The 6,155-nt window shown below is 39.2% G+C and overlaps 1 long non-coding RNA gene across 1 annotated transcript; it reads right to left on the bottom strand.

Annotated features, from left to right (window-relative positions):
• Positions 1–4,568: 4,568 nt before the first annotated feature.
• LOC145785980 (uncharacterized) lies at positions 4,569–6,155 on the bottom strand. The gene is made up of 3 exons (XR_014291233.1): positions 6,102–6,155; positions 5,758–5,876; positions 4,569–4,744 (listed from the first exon to the last, which is right to left on the bottom strand). It is a non-coding gene; the product is annotated as an uncharacterized LOC145785980 (long non-coding RNA).

Here is a 6,155-nt window from a genome sequence, read left to right as displayed (position 1 = left end):
TGGCCACCTAAAGATACGGCCTGATTTGTCACATTTTGCAGAAATTTCCAGGTTTTTTAAACTTTGGGCGAACGTTTAAATAAATTTTTCTAAAAATTAGATTTTTACGCTTTCTTTATTCTTTTCCCCAGATGACACAATAGGTTTTAACATTCTCACATGTTGAAAAACAAAGAAAATTTGATTTTGTAGATTTTAGTCAGACTGTTAATTTTCAATAACAGTCTGATTTTGCGTTTTTTAACTTACTTTTTCTCGTTTGCTACTGCTTCCCCAAGGCAACAAAAAGTTTTTTTGTCATTAGGAAACCGCAACAAGTAAAAACTTCTCAAAAAATGTCAGTTAAGCACTAGCAGTAGCTGTAATCAAAATCTGCAAAATGTGACAAATCAGGCCGCATCTCCAGGTGGCCATGCCGACACTAATTTTTTTCAATGCCGTTGAAAACGATATTGAGAAATCTATACTTTGCATAGGATTCTATATAATTTTGCTTTTTTACTATAGCGCGGTACGCGGTTACTGGTTAACTTTAGTCTGCACAAAACCAACGTACAAGAACTTGATGAAAAGTATTGAATGCTTTCCTATAGTTAAAGCTTTGCAACGTCTGAAAGCTTAAACGATATAATAACTTCAAGTAGAGGAATGGGCGATTGCATAAAAAACACAGTTTTTAATCTTTTCTGGCAAAAAAGAATTGAAAATAATACACTGAAATTTCAAGCGCCTTGCGAACCTCCGAAAAACGGCTCGCGACCCCCAGGTTGAAAAGCCCTGCTCTAAACTCAATTTCGGTAAAAGTGGCGCCTATGTGGTTTTAGAAATGGGCTCTTCATGTGTATTGACTCGACTCAGTCATTCGTTTTTAAGCAAAAACTGTACTGTAGTCTACTGGATCTGTATCAGTATCAGCCTTACAAAAATTGAGGGCCAAATTTTTCCAGGGCCTAAGGCTATGGTACGCTTTCAGTACTGTGCTGCAAATAATGCAAAATCGCATTTTTCTAAATGCTCACCCGCTGTAAAAAACATTGCATTTCGCTCGTATTGTATGTCCTTTTACGCATCCCAGTTGTGGAACAAGTTTAGATCTTCTAGTATAAAACGATTACGTGTTGCTTAACAATGACTCTTTTAGAATATTGCACAATTTGCCTCATTATGTCAGTGCCCGTGAATATCAAGTAATGAATAATAACTTATAACAACGTTTGATGCTTTATTGAGGAAAAACATGTTTTCGTTTATCAACCGTTTCATTCACTCCTCAAATCGCTTCATATCAGACCTGATGTCATCTGATTGTTTTTATCGTTCCTTATACTTTCAATTCTTCCAACGCTCATTGTATGTAAATTTGTAACAGTAGATAGCCCATTTAGTGAGCTTTGTTTTTTTTGTTTTTTTGTATGTTTATCTTTATCCTGCATTGCGGGAAAGCGGACTTGAGCGCTATGCATCGGTGTACGCCTTCCGACGTACACCTGACCCACGCTGCAGCCGACAGCAATGTCTGTTTCCGGTTGTCTACTTTACTTATGACTTAAATTTGGTACTACCCATTACTCGAAATCGATCACTGGGTAGAGGCAATTATCGTAAAGTTTCTTGCCTAGAGAAACAACAGCAAGTGCGGGTGGCTGGAGTCGAACATGCAGGCTTTCGACTGTGAGCCCAACGCGCTAACCACTCGCCATTGCTGCCGACATTGCTGCCGATTTAAACCGACGGCATCCAAAGTGACTCTTTGCAGTTTGTCTATTATTTCGTTGTTTTGGATATGGACAGCTTTGTCTGACGCAAATAAATAATAATAATATAATTAAGTAGTTGAGTGAGTTTCGCTTTTAGCAGCATGATCGTTTCTTACTTCACAGTGTAGATTCAAACTATCTGTTATAGCCTGATGCTGCGGGTTCTTTTTGGCAATATCAGGCTATAACAGATCGTTTGAATCTACACTGTGAAATATAATTAAGTATAGCCTTATTATTAGCCTAATGGTTAATCCGACCCTGGAGATAAGTCTAGCCTGTCTCTCTGCTTATTTAAATTTGCGGACGGATCATGTAGTTGTAGAGTTTTTCGATCAACACTATCCCCCCACAGGTACCTTGACTCCAACCTGGCCTCCGTGACTTCAACTGGTTGTTCTCTCTACGGCAGAGGTGACGAACCTGCGGCCCGCGGGCCGCATGCGGCCCGTCAAGGAATTTTGTGCGGCCCGCAAAACAATTTGACAATCGCTCGTGCATTAAAGACAAAAGACATCTCAAAACCTACAATTAGATAAGCTGTGTGGTGTTACTACTGATCAGTGATGGCGCACCAACTATGGTTGGGAAACATAAAGGGTTGGTATCATTGTTGAAGAAGGAAATGGATGCAAAAGGAATTAGACATGATGGGTTGGTATTGCATTATTCACCAGCAAAGCTTTTGCGGAAAATCTGTGAAGTTTGATCATGTGATATCGGTAGTTATAGACTGCATTAACTCTATTAAAAAATAGATCTAAACAACCGCGTATTCAAGCAAGTTCTCAAAGACTTTGATGCTGACTATGATGATCTCTTTTATTTCTGTGCTGTTCGTTGGACAAGTTGTGGGACTGAGCTGGAAGATAAAAATTGGTTGTGCGATTTAAGATTTATGGTAGATGTCACTAAGTATTTAAACGACTTAACAGTACAACTTCAAGGCCAAATCAACTGTAGCACTGGATGTTTTTACGAGGTCAAATCTTTCATGTCAATGCTGAGCCTTTGGGGAAATCAGTTGAAAGATAACAATTGCACGCATTTTCCCAGATTAAAAAACACAATCCAACTTCATGTACTCAATACGCTTTGGAATCTTCAAGTCTTTTAGAAAGTTTTAGTGTTAGATTTTAGGATATCAAAAGCAAAGAACTGGAGCTTGATGTATTTTCTATCCCCTTCAATGTTACACCTGTTTCTGCACCCTATAAGCTCCAACTTGAACTCATCAAACTACAGAATGATGACACGCTAAAAGCGATGGATGTGAACAAGCCGTTGCTTGAATTTTATTGTGTATGTTTATCAAAGGAAGAGTTTCCAAACTTGAGAGCTCATGCTCTCAAACGGTCATTTGTTTTCGCCAGCACGTAGCCTACCTTTGCGAACAGATCTTTTCTAAAATGCATTTCACAAAAAGTCGTTACAGGTCGAGGTTGACAGATGAAAATCTTAGTATGCAGGTGAGAGTTGCCACATCGTCTGTTCGACCTAATATTGAACGCTTAGTCAAGCAAAAAACTTTCCAAAAATCCCACTAAGCAAAAAAATTCAATGCTTTAATGTTATTTTTTAATATTTTATGCTTCAATGCTGCATTAGATAGCTTCAGTTGTATGATTCGCATGGGCTTTTATTTGTTGTTCGAAAAAGAAATTTCATTAACTGGTTTGTTGTTTCGGAGCATAATGGTAGAAACATTTAGTCAACTTGAGCAAAAAGGATAGAGCCAAACAAAGAAGAAATCATACTCATATGAAAGCAAACGCCTCGAAAATTAAACTGTCTTCATTATCAGTGCAAGTGCTATTGCTCTATCCTTTTTGCTCAAGCTGATTTGTTTTTATTTTTTACTGTTGTGTGTTTCGATTCTGCGTAAGATAATTTCAACTGTGTGGGTTTTATTACTTTCATCTGCCGTTTGTTACTTTTCATGAATAATATCATGAGTCGCTTCTAAAAGATTTCATACCCAGTAAACATTGATTGTTGGGGCAACATTGGCAAGAAGTTGGCCGCAACATTGGCAAGATGCAGACGCCAACATTGGCAAGATGTTTTATGCACCATTTGGATGCATCTGGCCAGCGTTGGCGTCTGCATCTTGCCACCGTTGGCTTCTGCATCTTGCCAACATTAGATTATGCATCTTGCCAACGCTGGCTTCTGCATCTTGCCAACATTGGCTTCTGCATCTTGCCAACGGTGGCAAAATGTTTTATGCACCATTTGGATGCATCTGGCCAGCGTTGGCGTCTGCATCTTGCCAACGCTGGCTTCTGCATCTTGCCAACGTTGGCTTCTGCATCTAGCCAACATTGGCTTCTGCATCTTACCAACGGTGGCAAAATGTTTTATGCACCATTTGGATGCATCTGGCCAGCGTTGGCGTATGTATCTTGCCACCGTTGGCGTTTGCATCTAACCAACGACGACTTCTGCATCTAGCCAACGTTGGCTTCTGTATCTTGCCAACGTTGGCAAAATGTTTTATGCACCATTTTGCTTCATCTTGCCAACGTTGGCATCTGTATCTGGCCAACGTTGGCAAGATGGCTTGTGCACCATTTTGCTTCATCTGGCGCCTAAATTCTGGTTGACTTTTATGCACCATGATGCTGCTTCATCTGATCTATTGACTATTGTGATGCCCGCGCTTTGACCAAGGTTGGCCATGCGAAGCAAGCTGGTGCATAAAACATCTGAACAGCATTGGCATCTACATTTGCCAAACGTTTCTGTACTTAAACCTCGCTCATCACCAAAAGTTTATTGTTGAACCTAGCTAATCCTTGGGCGAAAGAACAGCAGCAACACGGATTTATAAGCAACACTTCTCCCTTTGTGACAAAGCAAAGTAACAGCCGAGCTTCGTATATTTTCACATTTATTAGAAACAAGCCACATCAAATCGTATTGATAGATGGAGATTCATTGCACATCAGCAGCTTTTTCTTGTGTATCTTTATCATTGTGAATTCCTGCGAATGAAACAAAAATATTTAATTCAAGAGGGCTGTTTGGCAACAGTGTAGGAATCATAGGCGTAGCCAGGGGGGCAAAAGGGGCCATGCCCCCCCAAATTTTCAAACTTTGGATTCCGAAGTTGAGCCCTTTGTTGAAAATGCAATAAAGTTTGTAGAAATTTATATCGTTTTCCAAGACATCTGGCTATTAACACCCCCAAGGACTTGTTTTACAGAAAGACAGAAAAACACAAGAAACAGAAATTACAGAAAGACACACAGAAAGACACCAATAAATTTTCCAAATCGTAAATCGCCCAAAATTTACGCGATTTACATTTCTTTGAACTAATTTGTGGAAGCAATTTCAGAATGGCTTACTCTGTTGGGCTTTTGTGTAGTTATTGAGTTTTTGTTTAGCTGTGTTTTTGGTGTTCTCTAATTTAGCCGCAGTTTTTGCCAGTTCGTGTGTAAGAGCTATCTTTAATAAGTTAATAGCTGTTTATCTGCTAATAAATTCCATACAAATATTACCCTAAAAGTGTTTTCAGAAAGCGCTATAATCCATTATTTGAGTGTAATTTTTCAAAAATTGTTCGGGGGAGCATGCCCCCGGACCCCCTTAGAATACGCGTGCCTTCGGCACGCTCTAACCCCGCTACCAGTTTTATTGCTTCAACCCACCAGGATACGCCACTGCACATCAAGTGGCGATGGCTTTAAATCAAACACTTTGTTGTTCTCTTCAATTCATCAAATATTTGGTCCCCCCAAAACATTTTTGTGGCTACGCCACTGTGTAGGATTTTGATCAGTTGTCGTTCAGGATACTACGAAGTTAATTGACAATCTGCAATATCAATGTAATATCCCTCTCTCCAACGTGCGTGACAAAAAACTTATCATTCGATTCTGCGCCACGCAGAGCAATAATCAAGTTCCAATACATTCTAATTGCGTGTACAGTAGTTATTCAACAACTAAAGCAACACATGCGCTGTTGTCTTTCAAACATATAACAAGCTCACCAAAAGTTAGTTTTTGCCGTTTTCAGCCACCTTGCCTGTCCTTCCAATTTCGAAATCACTCTGAAACTCTTCATCAATTTGCTGCACGGCAGCAGCTTTGTCGTGCGCCATCACCATGTCTAATCATGAAAGTAAAAAAAGAAGTGTTAAATCAGTATATAAATGCCGACATAGCCTACTAACCACCATGTTCGTTGTTCATATCAATGCGAATACACCACTAAAACATTTTCATACATTACTCAATACTCTTCACAATTACATCATACATTAATCAAAAGAACAAAATGGCATAGTTATGACATAATCATTTAGTCGTAGTAAAAACATTTATCCGTACTCACCAAGAACAATCTTTTTCAGATTCTTTTTTAAACAATCAAACGAGGGCTTAGACT

Source organism: Aplidium turbinatum, chromosome 16 (assembly GCF_918807975.1).
Source record: "Aplidium turbinatum chromosome 16, kaAplTurb1.1, whole genome shotgun sequence".
NCBI lineage: Eukaryota > Metazoa > Chordata > Ascidiacea > Aplousobranchia > Polyclinidae > Aplidium > Aplidium turbinatum.
The sequence above is the reverse complement of the archived record's forward strand: the minus strand, read 5'-3'. Positions and strand labels throughout refer to the sequence as shown.